The sequence below is a fragment of the Cicer arietinum genome, chromosome 5, assembly GCF_000331145.2.
Source record: "Cicer arietinum cultivar CDC Frontier isolate Library 1 chromosome 5, Cicar.CDCFrontier_v2.0, whole genome shotgun sequence".
NCBI lineage: Eukaryota > Viridiplantae > Streptophyta > Magnoliopsida > Fabales > Fabaceae > Cicer > Cicer arietinum.
Genome location: NC_021164.2, coordinates 21,851,395 through 21,871,484, shown reverse-complemented (window position 1 = coordinate 21,871,484; position 20,090 = coordinate 21,851,395).

The following is a 20,090-nucleotide window of genomic DNA, read 5'->3' as shown; positions in this document are numbered from 1 at the left end:
TTAGAACTTACCTCACTATCAGAATCTGAATTTGTGTTGGCCATTAGACAAAGATTAGCTTCTTCATCTTCTGAAGATGCAGATGACTCTTCATCATTATCGTTCCATGCAATGTAGGCTTTTCTGGTCTTAGGAGGTGGTTGATTGCCTTTAGCCTTTGAAGTTTTGTTTTTGTTTTGCAGTTGGAAGCACTCAGATTTTATGTGTCCTGTCTTCCCACACTCAAAACAGGTTATTTTGTTGTCATGAGTCTTTGAGCTTGAGGGCTTTCTTGACTTGATATCTTTCTTTTTCAGAAATTTTTTGAATTTTCTGACAAGTAGTCCATGTTCTGAATCTTCATCAGTCTCACTATTTGAATCTTCAGTGCAGATCTCTTGTTCAGACTTTGTTTGATGTGCTTGGACCTTAAGAAACAACCCTTTTCTTTTTCTGTCAGTCTGTTCAGCTTCACTCAGTCTGTGCAGTTCCATTTCATGCTCTCTTAATTTTCCAAATAGTGTGGCAATTGACATGCTACCAAGGTCTTTTGATTCTGCTATGGCAGTGATTTTTGGTTGCCACTCTCTGGTCAAACATCTCATAACCTTGTTGATTTGTTGCTCATTGTCAATCACCTTACCAAGAGCATTTAGATTATTGACTATGTGAGTAAATCTTGTCTGCATATCATTGACAGATTCCTCTTTCTTCATATTGATTAGCTCATACTCATGCATTAATGTGTTGGTACAAAAGGACCATCTATTACTACTTCAAGAACATCAAGGCTACATGCTTCAAGAAAAATTAACATCCTCTCTTTCCAATACATGTAGGCAGCTCCATTGAATGCAGGGGGTCTTGTCAAAGATGCCCTTTCTCCCAGAAAATCTGCAGAGGACATTTTATCTTTTATGACAGTTAGTCTACAAAAAGAACATGCTATGATACCAATTGTTAGGAATAATGGCCTCTATTAGTTAAAGATATGAGAGTTATTAAAAAAATTATCAAAGATCGGTAGCATACTATATTCAGGAGCAAAGATTAACACAATTGCAAATATTATCAATATATGAGAACATAAACAAGGCTTAATTCAGAATGTTAATCAATACATAAATTCATTAATACAAACATTCTAGAATAAGCATTTATGCAATATCAAAATAAAGAGTAGGGATAAGAAACAAGTGCACCAAGATTTATACTGGCTCAGCTATCAGTTTGATAGCCTACACCCAGTCCTGAAATCCAACAAGATTTCATCCTTTTCCAATAGAATGATTTGAGAATGTTTTACAGATTGTCCAGCTCCCACATAGCCTATCTATCTAACTCACTCACTTTTATTTCTATACCACCTGATCCTTGGAGTTAATCGCCAAACTCACACAAGATCAATGTGAAACTTCTTCTTGATGATCTCACACCAACAAAGATAGCTACCAGTTTCCTTACTGGATGTCTAAACCTTCAATTACAGAAAATTGTCTTTCTCAAAGAATTAAAGAATATCAAGACTTTGACTCAATCACAATAGTATCTCACACAAAAAGTATTTAGCCAATGAATATTTTGTGTGTTGTAAAAACGTTTCTCTCAGAGTGTTTGTTAAAGTTATTCAAATGTTATCAAAAAGTTTTCCAAAAGTTATGCAAAAGTTATTTTCAAAAGTGATTGAATCTGCTTATATATATTCAGAAAAACACCAGGATAATCGATTGCTCAATCGATTTTATAGTGTTTTAAAGCTAGCTAAATCGATTGCCCAATCGACTTTCGCATGTCTTGTTTTTCTTGAATCTTGAACATATAAGCATGAATCGATTTGCCAATCGATTCTTTTAATACATAAATCAGAAATTATACTATGATTGTATCAGAATCGATTGAGTAATCGATTATAGGTGTTTTGTTCAAACAACGAGATCAAAACAATCGATTGCTCAGTCGACTTCATAATCACAGTCATAATCAATTTGGCAATGAGCTGAATCCCTTCTGTAACTTAAACATTAGCTTCAATCGATTCGTCAATCGATTTTCCAATCGATTGTGCTGATCATAGTGACTCAGACAATTACGTCAATCGATTTGCCAATCGATTGTGCTTGTTACAGAACCTCAGCTATTTGTTCAAAATCAATGTGCCAATCGATTTATTCAAAGTGGTTCTGATAAATGATTAACTGCAATCGATTGCCTAATCGATTGCCGCAAACTTGTAGTTTAAGAAATCTAATTCAATTGATGTCCCAATCGATTTGTTGGATCACAAAACTTTTTCCTGATTAAAAACTTTGTCACAATTGATTTGTCAATCGATTGATTCAAAAAATTGTTGTTTCTGTGATTTGCAAAATCAAATGCTCAATTGATGTTCCAATCGATTGTCCAATCGAGTGGATTAAGCCCAGAAATCAAGTTTCACTAAAAACCTTTAACTAATCGATTGCCCAATCGATTCATGTAGTGAAAACTCTTGTTCTGAGTCAGACAATCGATTGTTCAATTGATTCATCAATTGACTTATTAGTTGATTGATTTATTTTCATTGGCAAAGACTTAAGTATGAGACCATAGTTATTAGTCTACTAAACTAACTACTATGACACCTAATTACACAACATATATTTGCATCTTTCTTAAGCATATCCTCCAACTTTGGTTGATTCCTTGAGTTGCAAGCTTTTGTTCCAAGTGTATGGTGTCTGCTTGTTTTCCTGAAATGTTTCTCAATTCAAATCATTAGATCAATCAAATATTTCATATGTACTATATGTTTGGAAATTAAATCAAAAACATGATCAGGGAAGCTCATGACTTACAAGCAGCGATTTCCAAATCGATTTCTTTGAAGATATTGACTATACAGGGATATCAATCGACTTCCAAATCGACTTATTTGGCTCACAGTTTTTTTATAATTTGACACAATTGATTACCAAATCGATGCTCGTGTTTGAGTTAGGAAAATTTCTCAAATCTATGGATTTCGGGGAGAAATAATCGATTATGCAATAGATTTTTTAAAACTATTTTCCATATCCTCAATCGATTCACCAATCGATTGGTTTTATGTATATTTTGATACATCTATTCTGGTTCAGCATTTGTTGCTAACACAGATTACTAAATCGATTATGAAATCGATTGATGAGTTTTATATTTTGACAATAGAGAAACTTTGTAGCATAAATCGATTCTTAATTCTATTTTGTAATTTTGACACAGGATAGTCGACGTGTAAATCGACGTATCTATTGTAAATTAATATATTTAGAGAGAACATCAATGTCTCAATCGATTTTCTACAGAGATCATATTTCATTTTGATCCATTATACCAAGTTTTATTGTAATATAGAAGAAACTTTCTTTGGGTAGGGATTTGGTAAAGATATCAGCTAATTGATCAGATGTATTAATATATTCAAGCATGATATTACCATTTTGGTATTGATCTCTAATGAAATGATGTCTAATCTCTATATGCTTTGTTCTTGAGTGCATAACAAGATTCTTTGTGATATTTATGGCACTAGTGTTGTCACACATTATTGGCACAGTTCCAAGATCAACACCAAAGTCAGAAAGGTGTTGTTTCATCCAAAATATTTGTGCACAACAACTTCCAGCAGCTGCATATTCAGCCTCAGCTGTTGAAAGTGCCACACTATTTTGCTTCTTGCTATGCCAAGATACAAGTGAATTCACTAATACATGGCAAGTACCAGATGTACTTTTTCTGTCTAATTTGCAACCAGCAAAATCAGAATCAGAATAGCCAACAAGAGTGCAAGTTGATCCCTTAGGATACCATAAGCCTAGATTTTTGGTTCCTATTAGATATCTGAAAATTCTTTTGACTGCACTTAGATGGGATTCCTTAGGGTTAGCTTGTTATCTTGCACACATGCAGGCACTAAACATAATGTCAGGTCTACTAGCTGTAAGATATAATAAAGATCCTATCATGCCTCTAAACATGGTCATATCCATAGATTTTCCCTTTTCATTTTTATCCAAATGACAAGCTTGACTCATGGGTGTATCAATAGGTTTAAATTTATCAAAGACAAACTTCTTTAAGAGATCATTACAATACTTGATTTGACTTAAGAAAATGCCATTCTTACTTTGATTGATTTGAAATCCTAAGAAGAAGGTTAATTTTCCCATCATGGACATTTCAAATCTTCCTTTCATTATATTTTCAAATTCTTTGCAAAGCTTACTGTTTGTGGATCCAAAAATTATGTCATCAACATAAATTTGGACAAGCAGAATGTCTTTTCCCTTTTTCTTTATAAAGAGTGTTTTTTCAACATTTCCTCTTAAAAAATTTTGATGTATGAGGAAATTGCTGAGTTTTTCATACCAAGCTCTTGGAACTTGTTTCAATCCATAGAGAGCTTTTGTTACTTTATAAACATGATTTGGAAAAGCAGGATCCTCAAATCCTGGAGTTTGACTAACATAAACCTCCTCTTGGATATCTCCATTCAGAAAAGCACTCTTTACATCCATTTGATACAATTTAAAATCCATGATACAAGCATAAGCAAGCAAAATCCTAATTGCTTCTAATCTGGCTACAGGAGCATAAGTCTCATCATAATCAATGCCTTCCTCCTGGTTGTAACCTTTAGCAACTAGTCTAGCCTTATTTCTTGTTATTACTCCATTCTCATCCATCTTATTCCTAAACACCCATCTAGTTCCAATAGTATGTTTGTTTTCTGGTTTAGGAACTAAGATCCATACTTTGTTTCTCTCAAATTGATTAAGCTCTTCTTGCATGGCAATTATCCAATCATTGTCTAAGAGAGCTTCTTTTATATTCTTAGGTTCTACTTGAGAAACAAAAGCTGTGAAATTACAGAAGTGTCTAAGGGATTTTCTAGTAGCAATCCCTTTAGAAATTTCTCCTATGAAGTTGTCAATAGGATAGTTTTTGTTGAATTTCCATTCCTTAGGTAAGTCATCTTCCCTTATAGGTTCTATATAATCAATGTCAGTTGGCGGTAATGTTTCATTTGGTTCTTTTGGATCTGATTCTACAAATTCATCAAGAGAATCACCAACTATAAGAGGGGTAGTGTTCAAGTTTTTGGTAAACATTTCATCGAATTTTACATGAACAGATTCCTCTATAGTTTTAGTTTTTTTATTGTAGATCCTATAGGCCTTACTAGATTGTGAATATCCTAGAAAAATTCCCTCATCTGCCTTAGAGTCAAATTTCCCTAGATGCTCTTTTCCATTATTCAGTACAAAACACTTGCATCCCTAAAATGGGCAATATTTGGTTTTCTACCTTTGTATATTTCATAGGGTGTTTTTCTAAGGATAGGCCTAATTAGAACTCTATTCATCACATGAGTAGTTGTGTTTATTGCATCAGCCCAAAAGTATTTTGGAAGCTTAGAGTCATTAATCATTGTTCTAGCAAGTTCTTCTAAAGCTCTATTCTTCCTTTCTACAACTCCATTCTATTGTGGAGTTCTTGGGGCTGAGTAAATGTGGTGAATTCCGTTTTGATCACAAAAATTATCAAAAGATTCATTTTGAAATTCTCCATCATGATCACTCTTAATGGAAACTATTTTCTGATTCTTCTCATTTTGAACTTGATTTGCAAATTTTTTGAAAATTGAGAAGGCATCACTTTTGTGAGACAGAAAATAAGTCCATGTATATCTACAGAAATCATCAACTAAAACATAGCCATAAAGATTTGCTCTAAAACTTTTTACTTGAGAGGGACCAAATAGTTCCATGTGAATCAATTGTAGAACTCTATTAGTTTGTACTAAGTCTATTGATGGGAAAGAGGACTTGATTAATTTACTTTTCTCACAAGAGTCACATAATTTGTCCTTAGTAAATTTTCTGTTTGGAAGACATAGCACTAATTGTTGGCTAACAAGTTTGTTAAGATGGTTTATATGAATGTGAGCTATTCTCTTGTGCCACAACCAATCTTCATCAGATTTAGATAACAAACAGCAAACATTATTTGCAGGAAAAGAATCAAGATCAATCATGTATATATTATTTACCCTTTCACCTACCAATTTTAAGCTATCATCTTCTTTGTGCTCAAGTGTACAAGTATGTGATGTAAAATATACCTGGTAGCCTTTATCACAAAGCTGACTAATGCTAAGCAGATTGTGTTTCAAACCTTTTACATAGAGAACATCCTTGATTACCGTTGTTGTTTCACTCCCTATGTCTCCAGCACCAAGTATTTTGCCTTTGTTGTTGTCACCATACTTTACATATCCTCCGTCTTTTAAATTAAGAGACATGAATTTTGATTTGTCTCCAGTCATATGCTTGGAACATCCACTGTCTAGGTACAATGAGTGAGTTTTGGATGTCAAGCAGATCTGCAAAATAGAATTCAGAATTTGGTTTTAGGTACCCAATTTAGATTGGGTCCTTGAGGGGTAGTCTCAATCACATGTTTCTTTACTCTCCAAACTTGTTTCCATCCCTTGTTAGCAAGCTTTTTTAGTTTAAAATCATAAGATATATGTCCTTTTTTGAAACAAAAATGGCATGAAAAAGCAGAGGATGTACTTTGAGTTGGTTTAATGAAAACATCATCAATTGACTTTGATCTAACAAATTTATGATTCTTTTGAGCATTCCTATTTGGTTTATAGCCAATTCCAGATTTTTCATTTGCATTCTTTTGGTTGCCAAGAATAACATTCAGGTTGTTTCTACCATTAGTAAATTTTGCTAAATCAAATTGTAGTGATTCAACCCTTCTTTCAAGTTCAGTAACACTAGTGAGTTTATCATGTGCTTTCTTTTTCAAAAGTGCATTCATGTCTTCGAGCAGCTTATGATCCTTTTTAATTTCTTCATACATCATGCATTGTTTTTCTAACAATTTCTTAGTGCAAATCAATTGTTTGACTACCTTAATATGTTCATCATGCAATTCATTGAAAGCATCATGCAATTCTTCATAAGAGGGATTAGAGGTAGTACTTACATCGCTATCTGAATCTGAATCTGAATCTGAATTAGTGTTGGCCATTAGACACAAGTTTGCTTCTTCTTCTTCTGAATTTTCAGAAGATTCTTCATCATTGTCATTCCAAGCTATGTAGGCTCTTTTAGTTTTTGAAGATGGTTGATCCTTGCCTTTAGCTTTCACAAACTTGTTTCTATTTTGTAGTTGAAAACATTCAGATTTAATGTGACCTGATTTTCCACATTCATAGCAGGTTATTACTTTGCTATCATTTGTCTCATTCTTGCTGAAGCTTTTTGTCCTTGAATTGGATGATTTCTTTGGTTGGACTCGTTTCTTCTTCAGAAATTTCTTGAATTTTCTGACCAACATTCCAATTTTAGGTTCTTCATCAGTTTCACTCTCGGAATCATCCGTGCAAGTTTCTGGTTCAGATTTTACTTTATGAGTTTGAGCTTTCAGAGATAATCCCTTTCTTTTCCGATCAGTTTGCTCTGACTCATTCAACCGGTGCAGCTCCATTTCCTTTTCTCTGAGCTTGCCAAAGAGGGTGGCAATAGTCATGCTTCCAAGGTCCTTTGATTCAGCTATTGTAGTGACCTTAGGTTGCCATTCTCGTGTCAAGCATCTCATTACTTTGTTTAGTTGTTGCTCATTGTCAATTACTTTCCCTAGAGCATTCAGATTGTTAATGACATGTGTGAACCGTGTCTGCAAGTCACTGATTGACTCATCCTTCTTCATATTGAAGAGTTCATATTCATGCATCAGAGTGTTAGTTCTGGCCCTCTTGACATCAGTTGTGCCTTCATGAGTTTCTTGGAGTGTATCCCACATTTCTTTGGCAGTTTTACAATTTGATAACCTGAAAAACTCATCAGCACTCAAAGCAGAAGTTATTATATTTTTGGCTTTTGCATTATAGCCAACTTTTTTCTTATCATCATCAGACCAATCAGATCTTGGTTTCTTGATTAATGATCCCTCAGTACCAACAAGTTTAGGCACATAAGGACCATTTTCTACTGCATCTAATATGTCAAGCCCACTTGCCTCTAGAAACATAAGCATTCTTTCTTTCCAGTACATATAAGCAGACCCATTAAAGGTAGGGGGTCTAGCTAAAGAGGCACCTTCGCCCAAGAATTCATTAGAGACCGTTTTCTTTTTTTTAAGACTAGTCTAAAAGATTAGGCTCTTGATGCCAATTGTTGGTGTAATGACCTCTATCCTTAGGAAGTTGTATACAATATTTTTTAACTAAATTATCTAATTCCTTCCTAAGTGATGAACTTAATATTAAAATCAACTTATTTAATATTAATTCCAATTTAACAGTAATAGATTCAAAAATTTATTCAAAACTGAGATTCAAGAACATGTATTATCAAGATAAAGAGTATAGAGATAGAGAAGTGTGCACCATGGATTTTTATACTGGTTCGACTATCAATTCGATAGTCTACGTCCAGTCCTAGAATCACTTACCGATTCCAGCCTTTACTAGAAATAATTTGAGTATGTTTACAGACTTTCCAGCACTTCACTGCCTATACATCTAACTCAACATCAATCCACAACAACAACCAATATATCCTTAAGAACTAATCGCCAAGCTCTAGCAAGATCAAATTGAGATCTCTTTTAGATGATCATACACACTCTAAAAGATGACCACCAGTTTCACAATACTGGATTTCCACACACTTTCTTTTACAAAGATAATTCTTTCAAAAAAACTAAAGTACTGGATTCAACCACAATGAAATCTCACACTAAGTATTTGCCAATAATGTTTGTGAGTTATAATAATTTTTTCTCAAAGTGTATTTTTCGAAAAGTCAATGAGATTCTTTTTGTTCTTTCTGTGTATTTCATTTTTGATAAATTGTGATTGATTCAGTTTATATAGTTTCAGAAAAACATCAGACAAATCGATTTCCCAATCGATTTTATTAATGTGTATTACCAGCTCAATTGATTGCCCAATCGATTTCGCGTTTCTTGTTTTTCTTGAAATTCTTGAAATAGATGAACTAATCAATTTGCTAATCGATGTTTTTAATGCATATATCAGAAATTGATACTCAGTTCATATCAGAGTCGATTGAGTAATCGATTATAATTGTTTTGTTCAAAATGTGAGATCAAACAATCGATTACTCAGTCGATTCATTTTCACCAACATAATCGATTTGGCAATGGGCCAATTTCTCCGTGTGTCTCAGATACTCATTCAAATCGATTTGCCAATCGACTAATTTCTCCCTGTTACTCAGACACTTAATCAAATCGATTTGCCAATCGACTGATTTCTACCTGTAACTCAGATATTTAATTTCAATCGATGTGCCAATCAATTATGCAGTATGTTTCTGATAAATGATGAGCTGATTCATTTATGCAATCGATTATCCAATCGATTTCGTTTAAACACAGAACACAGGTCTGATAAAACATTTTTAAGTAATCGATTTGCTAATCGATTGTCTTAGTGAAAGCTTTTCTCTGTGAATCAGAAAATCGATTAACCAATTGATTAGTAGAAAGCTTGTAACTTAAGAAAATATATCAATCGATTGTCCAATCGATTTCCTTTAATCATACAACACAGGTCTAATACAAACCTTTAATTAATCGATTTCCCAATCGATTGACTTAGTGAAAACTTGGTTCTATGTCTCAAAAAATCGATTACCTAGTTGATTTACCAATTGATTGATTAACATACTTATTTTATGATTTTCAGTTTTAATTGGAAAATATTAGATGTGTGAAATCATAATGATGAATCTAACTAATCAACACTATGAACAATAGACACATTTACACATAATCTTCAAGCCTTGTATGATATGATCAATCTTTGCTTGATTGCTTGAGATCCAACATTTGTCCAAGTGTAGTGTTTGATTCTTTCCTGAAATGTATCTCAACTCAAACTATTAGATTAATCAGATAATGCATATACATTGTATGTTTGGGAGTTACATCAAAATCACAGTCAAGGAGGCATATATCTTACACCTAGGCTTATTCTAGTCCAATTAGGGTTTTAACCAAACTAGTGAATCCAATAAGTTCATTTGTGACATTGCATTAACATTCAGGTTATTTTCATCCTCCCTAGGCTTATTCTAGTCCAATTAGGGTTTTTAACCAATCTTGTGCATCCAATAATTTCATTTGATTCATTGGATTAACTTTTAGGTCATTTTCATCCTCCTTAACCTTATTCTTGTCCAATTAGGGTTTTTAACCAATCTAGAGCATCCAATAGGTGTGTTTATGTCATTGGATAAACATTTACGTCATTTACGTCCTCCTAGGCTTATTCGTGTCCAATTAGAGTTTTTAACCAATCTTGTGCATCAAATAAGTTCATTTGTGTAATTGGATTAAAATTTATGTCATTTTCGTCCTTACTCTTATTTTAGTCCAATTAGGATTTTTAACCAATCTTGTGCATCAAATAAGTTCATTTTTGTCATTGAATTAATATTTACGTCATTTTCGTCTTCCTTGGGCTAACTAGAGTCCAATTAGGGTTATTAACTACTCTTTTTGATACAATAGGTGTGTTTGTGTCATAGGATTAAAATTTAGGTCATTTTCATCCCACCTAGGCTTGTTCTATCCAATTAGGGTTCTTAACCTATCTTGTGCATCCAATAGGTGTGTTTGTGTCATTGGATTAACATTTATGTCATTTTAATCCTCATTAGGCTTATTCTAGTCCAATTAGGGTTTTTAACCAATCTAGTGCATCCAATAAGTTCATTTGTGTCATTGGATTAACATTTGGGTTATTTTCATCCTCCCTAAGCTTTTTCTAGTCCAATTAGGGTTTTTAACCAATCTAGTACATCCAATAAGTTCATTTGTGTCATTGGAGTAACATTTATGTCATTTTAGCTCCTAGAATTATGCTTGTCCAAATAGGATTTTTAACCAATGTTGTGCATACAATAGGTGTGTTTGTGTCATAGGATTAACATTTAGGTCTTTTTCGTCCTACCTAGGCTTGTTCTAGTCCAATTAGGGTTTTTAACCAATCTTATCCATCCAATAGTTGTGTTTGTGCATATGGATTTACATTTAGGTCATTTTCATCCTCCCTAGGCTTTTTCTAGTCCAATTAGGGTTTTTAACCAATCTTGTGCATCCAATAGGTGTGTTTGTGTCATTGGATAAGCATTTAGGTTATTTTCATCCTCCCTAAGCTTATTCTAATCCAATTAGGATTTTTAACCAATGAGTGCATCCAATAAGTTCATTTGTGTCATTGGATAAGCATTTAGGTTATTTTCATCCTCCCTAAGCTTATTCTAATCCAATTAGGGTTTTTAACCAATCTTGTGCATCCCATAAGTTCATTTGTGTCATTGGATTAACTTTTAGGTCATTTTCGTCCTCCCTAGGCTTATTCTGTAACAATTAGGATTTTTAACCAATCGTATGCATCCAATAGGTGTGTTTGTGTCATTGGATTAACATTGAGGTCATTTCCGTCCTTCTAGGCTTATTCTTGTCCAATTAGGGTTTTTAACCAATCTTGTGCATGAAATAAGTTTATTGGTGTCATTGGATTAAAATTTAGGTTATTTTCATCCTCCCTAGGCTTATTCTAGTCCAATTAAGGTTTTTAACCAATGTTGTAAATCCAATAAGTTCATCTGTGTCATTGGATTAACATTTATGTCATTTGGTCCTCCCTAAGCTTATTCTAGTCCAATTAGGGTTTTTAACCAATCTTGTGCATCCAATAAGTTCATTAGTGTCATTCGATTATTATTTAGGTCATTTCCTTCCTCCATAGACTTATTCTAGTCTAATTAGGGTTTTTAACCAATCTTGTGCATCAAATAAGTTCATTTGTGTCATTCAATTAACATTTATGTCATTTACTTCCTCACTGCGCTAATTCGAGTCCAATTCAGACCAATCTTGTGCACACAATAGGTGTGTTTGTGTCATAGGATTAACATTTAGGTCATTTTCTTCCTCCCTAGGCTTTTTCTAGACCAGTTAAGGTTTTTAACCAATCTTTTGGATACAATAGGTGTGTCTGTGTTATAAGATTAACATTTCGGTCATTTTCGTCTTGCCTAGGCTGGTTCTAGTTCAATTAGGGTTTTTAACCAATCTAGTGCATCCAATAAGTGTCTTTGTGCAATTGGATTAACATTGATGTCATTTTCATCCTCCCTAGGCGTTTGCTAGTCCAATTAGGGTTTTTAACCAATCTTCTGCATCCAATAGGTGAGTTTGTGTCGTTGGAGTAACATTTAAGACATTTTCTTCCTCCATAGGCTTATTTTAGTCCAATTAGGGGTTTTAACCAATCTTGTGCATCCAATAAGTTCATTTGTATCATTGGATGAACATTTAGGTCATTTTCATCCTCCCTAGGCGTTTGCTAGTCCAATTAGGGTTTTTAACCAATCTAGTGCATCCAATAAGTTCATTTGTGTCATTGGATGAACATTTAGGTCATTTTCATCCTCCCTAGGCGTTTGCTAGTCCAATTAGGGTTTTTAACCAATCTAGTGCATCCAATAAGTTCATTTGTGTCATTGGATGAACATTTAGGTCATTTTCATCCTCCCTAGGCTTATTCTAGTCCAATAAGGGTTTTTAACCAGTCTTGTGCATCCAATAAGTTCATCTGTGTCATTCAATTAACATGAAGGTCATTTTCGTCCTTCCTATGCTTGGGTATCCTATTAGGGTTTTTAACCAATCTTGTGCATCCAATTAGGATTTTAACCAATCTTGTGTATACAATAGGTGTGTTTGTGTCATAGGATTAACATTTAGGTCATTTTCGTCTTACCTATGCTTGTTCTAGTCCAATTAGGGTTTTTACCCAATATTGTGCATCCAATATGTGTGTTTGTGCAATTGGATTAACATTTAGGTCATTTTTAACCTCCATAGGCATTTTCTAGTTCAAATAGGGTTTTTAACCAATCTTGTGCGTCCAATAGGTGTGTTTGTGTCATTGGGTTAACATTTAGATCATTTACGTCCTCCTAGGCTTATTCTTGTCCGATTAGTGTTTTTAATCAATCTTGTGCATCTAATAAGTTCATTGGTATCATCGGATTAAAATTAAGGTAATATTTGTCCTCCTTATGCTTCTTCTTGTCCAATTAGGGTTTTTAACCAATCTTGTGCATCAAATAAGTTCATTTGTGTGATTGGATTAACATTTAGGTTATTTTCGTCCTCCATGGGTTAATTCTAGTCTAATTAGGGTTTTTAACCAATCTGGTGCATACAATAGGTGTGTTTGTGTCAAAGGATTTACATTTAGGTCATTTTGGTCCTCCCTAGGCTTGTTCTAGTCCAATTAGGGTTTTAAACCAATATTATGCAACCAACAGGTGTGTTTGTGTCATTGGATTAACAGTTAGGTCAATTTCATCCGCCCTAAGCTTATTCTAGTCCAATTGGGTTTTAACCAATCTTGTGCATTCAATAGGCGTGTTTGTGTCATTGGATTATCATTACGTCATTTTCATCCTCCCTAAACTTGTCCTAGTCCAATGAGGGTTTTTAACAAATCATGTGCATCCAATAGGCGTGTTTGTGTCATTGGATTATCTTTTAGTTCAATTTTTGTCCTCCATATGCTTATTCTTGTCCAATTAGGGTTTTTAACCAATCTTGTGCATCAAATAAGTTCATTTATGTCATTGGATTAACATTTAGGTCATTTTCGTCCTCCGTGGGCTAATTCTAGTCCAATTAGGGTTTTTAACAAATCGTGTGCATACAATAGGTGTGTTTGTGTCATAGAATTAACATTTAGGTCATTTTCCTCCTACCTAGGCTTGTTCTATTCCAATTAGGGTTTTTAACCGAACTCGTGCATCCAATAGGTGTGTTTGTGTCATTTGATTAACATTTTGGTCATTTTCATCCTCCCTAAACTTATTCTAGTCCAATTAGGGTTTCTAACCAATCTGGTGCATCCAATATGTTCATTTGTGTCATTAGATTAACATTTAGGTCATTTTCATCCTCTCTAGGCTTATTCTAGTCCAATTAGGGTTTTTATCAAGTCTTGTGCATCCCATAGGTGTGTTTGTGTCATTGGATTAACATTTAGGTCATTTTCATCATCCTCAGGCTTATTCTTGTCCAATTAGGGTATTTAACCAATCTTGTGCATCCAATAAGTGTGTTGGTGTTATTGGATTAAAGTTTAGGTCATTTACGTCCTCCTAGGCTTATTCTTGTCCGATAAGGGTTTTTAACCAATCTTGTGGATCAAATAAGTTTATTTGTGTCATTGGATTGAAATTTAGGTCATTTTCTTCCTCCATAGGCTTCTTCTTGAAAAATAGGGTTTTTAACCAATCTTGTGTGTCAAATAAGTTCATTTGTGTCATTGGATTAACATTTAGGTTATTTTTGTCCTCCATGGGCAAATTCTAATCCAATTAGGGTTTTTAACCAATCTTGTGCATACAATAGGTGTGTTTGGGTCATAGGATTAACATTTAGATCATTTTCGTCCTTCCTAGGCTTGTTCTCATCCAATTAGGGATTTTAACCTATCTTGTGCATCCAATTGGTGTCTTTGTGTCATTAGATTAATATTGAGGTCATATTCATTCTCCTTTGGCTTAGTCTAGTCCAATTAGGGTTTTTAACCAGTCTTGTGCGTCCAATAAGTTCATATGTGTCATTCGATTAACATTTAGGTCATTTTCGTCCTACCTATGCTTGTGTATCCAATTAGGGTTTTTAACCAATCTTGTGCATCCAATAAGGATTTTTAACAAATCTTGTGTATACAATAGGTGTGTTTGTGTCATAGGATTAACGATTAGGTCATTTTCGTCCTACCTATGCTTGTTCTAATCCAATTAGGGTTTTTAACCAATCTTGTGCATCCAATAGGTGTGTTTGTGCAACTGGACTAACATTTAGGTCATTTTCTTCCTCCATAGGCATTTTCTAGTCCAATTAGGGTTTTTAACCAATCTTGTGCGTCCAATAGGTGTGTTTGTGTCATTGGGTTAACATTTAGATCATTTACGTCCGCCTCGGCTTCTTCTTGTCCGATTAGGGTTTTTAACCAATCTTGTGCATCTAATAAGTTCATTGGTGTCATCGGATTAAAATTTAGGTAAGTTTTGTCCTCCCTATGATTCTTCTTGTCGAATTAGGGTTTTTAACCAATCTTGTGGATCAAATAAGTTCATTTGTATCACTGGATTAACATTTAGGTCATTTTCGTCCTCCATGGGCTAATTCTTGTTTAATTAGGGTTTTTAACCAATCTTGTGAATACAATAGGTGTGTTTGTGTCATAGGATTTACATTTAGGTAATTTTTGTCCTCCATAGGCTTGTTCTAGTCCAATTACGATTTTTAACCAATCTTGTGCAACCAATAGGTGTGTTTGTGTCATTGGATTAACATTTAGGCCATTTTCATCCTCCCAAAGCTTGTTCTAGTACAATTAGGGTTTTTAACCAATCTTGTACATCCAATAAGTTCATTTGTGTCATTGGAGTAACATTTAGGTCATTTTCGTCCCCCTAGGATTATGCTTGTCCAATTAAGGTTTTTAACCAATCTTCTGCATACAATAGGTGTGTTTGTGTCAAAGGATTAACATTTAGGTCTCTTTCGTCCTACCTAGGCTTTTTCTAGTCAAATTAGGGTTTTTAACCAATCTTATCCATCCAATAGCTTTGTTTGTGCAATTGGATTTACATTTAGGTCATTTCCATCCTCCCTTGGCTTTTTCTAGTCCAATTAGGGTTTTTAACCAATCTTATCCATCCAATAGCTTTGTTTGTGCAATTGGATTTACATTTAGGTCATTTCCATCCTCCCTTGGCTTTTTCTAGTCCAATTAGGGTTTTTAACCAATCTTATCCATCCAATAGCTTTGTTTGTGCAATTGGATTTACATTTAGGTCATTTCCATCCTCCCTTGGCTTTTTCTAGTCCAATTAGGGTTTTTAACCAATCTTTGGCGTCCAATAGATGTGTCTGTGTCATTGGATTAACATTTATGTAATTTTTGTTCTCCTAGGATTACGCTTTTCCAATTAGGGTTTTTAACCAATCTTGTGCATACAATAGGTGTGTTTTTGTCATAGGATTAACATTTTGGCCTTTTTCGTCCTACCTAGGCTTGTTCTAGGCCAATTAGGGTTTTTAACCAATCTTATTTTTATCTTCCCTATTAACCAATCTTGCGCATCCAATAGGTGTGTTTGTGTCATTGGATAAACATTTAGGTTATTTTTATCCTCCCTAAACTTATTCTAGTCCAATTCGGATTTTTAACCCATATAGTGCATCCAATAAGTTCATTTGTGTCATTGGATTAACATTTAGGTCATTTTCATCCTCCCTATGCTTGTTCTAGTCCAATGAGGGTTTTTAACAAATCATGTGCATCCAATAGGCGTGTTTGTGTCATTGGATTAACATTTAGGTCATTTTCATCATCCTCAGGCTTATTCTTGTCCAATTAGGGTTTTTAACCAATCTTGTGCATCAAATAAGTTCATTTATGTCATTGGATTAACATTTAGGTCATTTTCGTCGTCCGGGGGCTAATTCTAGTCCAATTAGGGTTTTTAACCAATCTTGTGCATACAATAGGTGTGTTTGTGTCATAGGATTAACATTTAGGTCTCTTTCGTCCTACCTAGGCTTTTTCTAGTCAAATTAGGGTTTTTAACCAATCTTATCCATCCAATAGCTTTGTTTGTGCAATTGGATTTACATTTAGGTCATTTCCATCCTCCCTTGGCTTTTTCTAGTCCAATTAGGGTTCTTAACCAATCTTGGGCGTCCAATAGATGTGTTTGTGTCATTGGTTTAACATTTATGTAATTTTTGTCCTCCTAGCATTATGCTTTTCCAATTAGGGTTTTTAACCAATCTTGTGCATACAATAGGTGTGTTTTTGTCATAGGATTAACATTTTGGCCTTTTTCGTCCTACCTAGGCTTGTTCTAGGCCAATTAGGGTTTTTAACCAATCTTGCGCATCCAATAGGTGTGTTTGTGTCATTGGATAAACATTTAGGTTATTTTTATCCTCCCTAAACTTATTCTAGTCCAATTCGGATTTTTAACCCATATAGTGCATCCAATAAGTTCATTTGTGTCATTGGATTAACATTTAGGTCATTTTCATCCTCCCTATGCTTGTTCTAGTCCAATGAGGGTTTTTAACAAATCATGTGCATCCAATAGGCGTGTTTGTGTCATTGGATTATCTTTTAGTTCAATTTTTGTCCTCCATATGCTTATTCTTGTCCAATTAGGGTTTTTAACCAATCTTGTGCATCAAATAAGTTCATTTATGTCATTGGATTAACATTTAGGTCATTTTCGTCGTCCGGGGGCTAATTCTAGTCCAATTAGGGTTTTTAACAAATCGTGTGCATACAATAGGTGTGTTTGTGTCATAGAATTAACATTTAGGTCATTTTCGTCCTACCTAGGCTTGTTCTATTCCAATTAGGGTTTTTAACCGAACTCGTGCATCCAATAGATGTGTTTGTGTCATTTGATTAACATTTTGGTCATTTTCATCCTCCCTAAGTTTATTCTAGTCCAATTAGGGTTTCTAACCAATCTGGTGCATCCAATATGTTCATTTGTGTCATTAGATTAACATTTAGGTCATTTTCATCCTCTCTAGGCTTATTCTACTCCAATTAGGGTTTTTATCAAGTCTTGTGCATCCAATAGGTGTGTTTGTGTCATTGGATTAACATTTAGGTCATTTTCATCATCCTCAGGCTTATTCTTGTCCAATTAGGGTATTTAACCAATCATGTGCATCCAATAAGTGTGTTGGTGTCATTGGATTAAAGTTTAGGTCATTTACGTCCTCCTAGGCTTAATCTTGTCCAATAAGGGTTTTTAACCAATCTTGTGGATCCAATAAGTTTATTTGTGTCATTGGATTGAAATTTAGGTCATTTTCGTCCTCCATATGCTTATTCTTGAACAAATAGGGTTATTAACGAATCTTGTGCATCAAATAAGTTCATTTGTGTCATTGGATTAACATAAAGGTAATTTTCGTCCTTCGTGGGGTAATTCTAGTCCAATTAGGGTTTTAACTAATCTTGTGCATACGATAGATGTGTTTGTGTCATAGAATTAACATTAAGGTCATCTTCGTCATTCCTAGGCTTGTTCTAGTCTAATTAGGGGGTTTAACCAAACTTGTGCATCCAATAGGTGTTTTTGTGTTGTTTGATTAACATTTAGGTCATTTTCATCCTCCCTAAGCTTATTCTAGTCAAATTAGGGTTTCTAACCACTCTGGTGCGTCCAATATGTTCATTTGTGTCATTGGATTAACATTTAGGTCATTTTCATCCTCTCTAGGCTTATTCTACTCCAATTAGGGTTTTTATCAAGTCTTGTGCATCCAATAGGTGTGTTTGTGTCATTGGATTAACATTTAGGTCATTTTCATCATCCTCAGGCTTATTCTTGTCGAATTAGGGTATTTAACCAATCTTGTGCATCCAATAAGTGTGTTGGTGTCATTGGATTAAAGTTTAGGTCATTTACGTCCTCCTAGACTTATTCTTGTCCAATAAGGGTTTTTAACCAATCTTGTGGATCCAATAAGTTTATTTGTGTCATTGGTTTGAAATTTAGGTCATTTTCGTCCTCCATAGGCTTATTCTTGAAAAATAGGGTTTTTAACCAATCTTGTGTGTCAAATAAGTTCATTTGTGTCATTGGATTAACATTTAGGTAATTTTTGTCCTCCATGGGCAAATTCTAATCCAATTAGAGTTTTTAACCAATCTTGTGCAACCAATAGGTGTGTTTGTGTCATTGGATTAACATTTAGGTCATTTTCAGCCTCCCTAAGCTTATTCTAGTCCAATTAGGGTTTTTAACCAATCTTGTGGATTCAATAAGTTCGTTTGTGTCATTGGATTAACATTTAGGTCATTTTCATCCTCCCCAGGCTTATTCTAGTCCAATTAGCGTTTTTAACCAATCTAGTGCATCCAATAAGTTCATTTGTGTCATTGGATTAACATTTAGGTCATTTTCATCCTCCCAAAGCTTGTTCTAGTACAATTAGGGTTTTTAACTAATCTTGTACATCCAATAAGTTCATTTGTGTCATTGGAGTAACATTTATGTCATTTTCGTCCCCCTAGGATTATCCTTGTCCAATTAAGGTTTTTAACCAATCTTTAGGTCATTTTCAGCCTCCCTAAGCTTATTCTAGTCCAATTAGCGTTTTTAACCAATCTTTAGGTCATTTTCAGCCTCCCTAAGCTTATTCTAGTCCAATTAGCGTTTTTAACCAATCTTTAGGTCATTTTCAGCCTCCCTAAGCTTATTCTAGTCCAATTAGCGTTTTTAACCAATCTAGTGCATCCAATAAGTTCATTTGTGTCATTGGAGTAACATTTATGTCATTTTCGTCCCCCTAGGATTATCCTTGTCCAATTAAGGTTTTTAACCAATCTTGTGCATACAATAGGTGTGTTTGTGTCATAGGATTAACATTTAGGTCTCTTTCGTCCTACCTAGGCTTTTTCTTGTCAAATTAGGGTTTTTAACCAATCTTATCCATCCAATAGCTTTGTTTGTGCTATTGGATTTACATTTAGGTCATTTCCATCCTCCCTTGGCTTTTTCTAGTCCAATTAGGGTTCTTAACCAATCTTGGGCGTCCAATAGATGTGTTTGTGTCATTGGTTTAACATTTATGTAATTTTTGTCCTCCTAGCATTATGCTTTTCCAATTAGGGTTTTTAACCAATCTTGTGCATACAATAGGTGTGTTTTTGTCATAGGATTAACATTTTGGCCTTTTTCGTCCTACCTAGGCTTGTTCTAGGCCAATTAGGGTTTTTAACCAATCTTATATTTATCCTCCCTAAACTTATTCTAGTCCATTTCAGATTTTTAACCCATGTAGTGCATCCAATAAGTTCATTTGTGTCATTGGATTAACATTTAGGTCATATTCATCCTCCCTAGGCTTATTATAGTCCAATTAGGGTTTTTTAGCAATCTTTTGCATCTAATAGGTGTTTTGTGTCATTGGATTAACATTTAGGTCATTTTCATCAT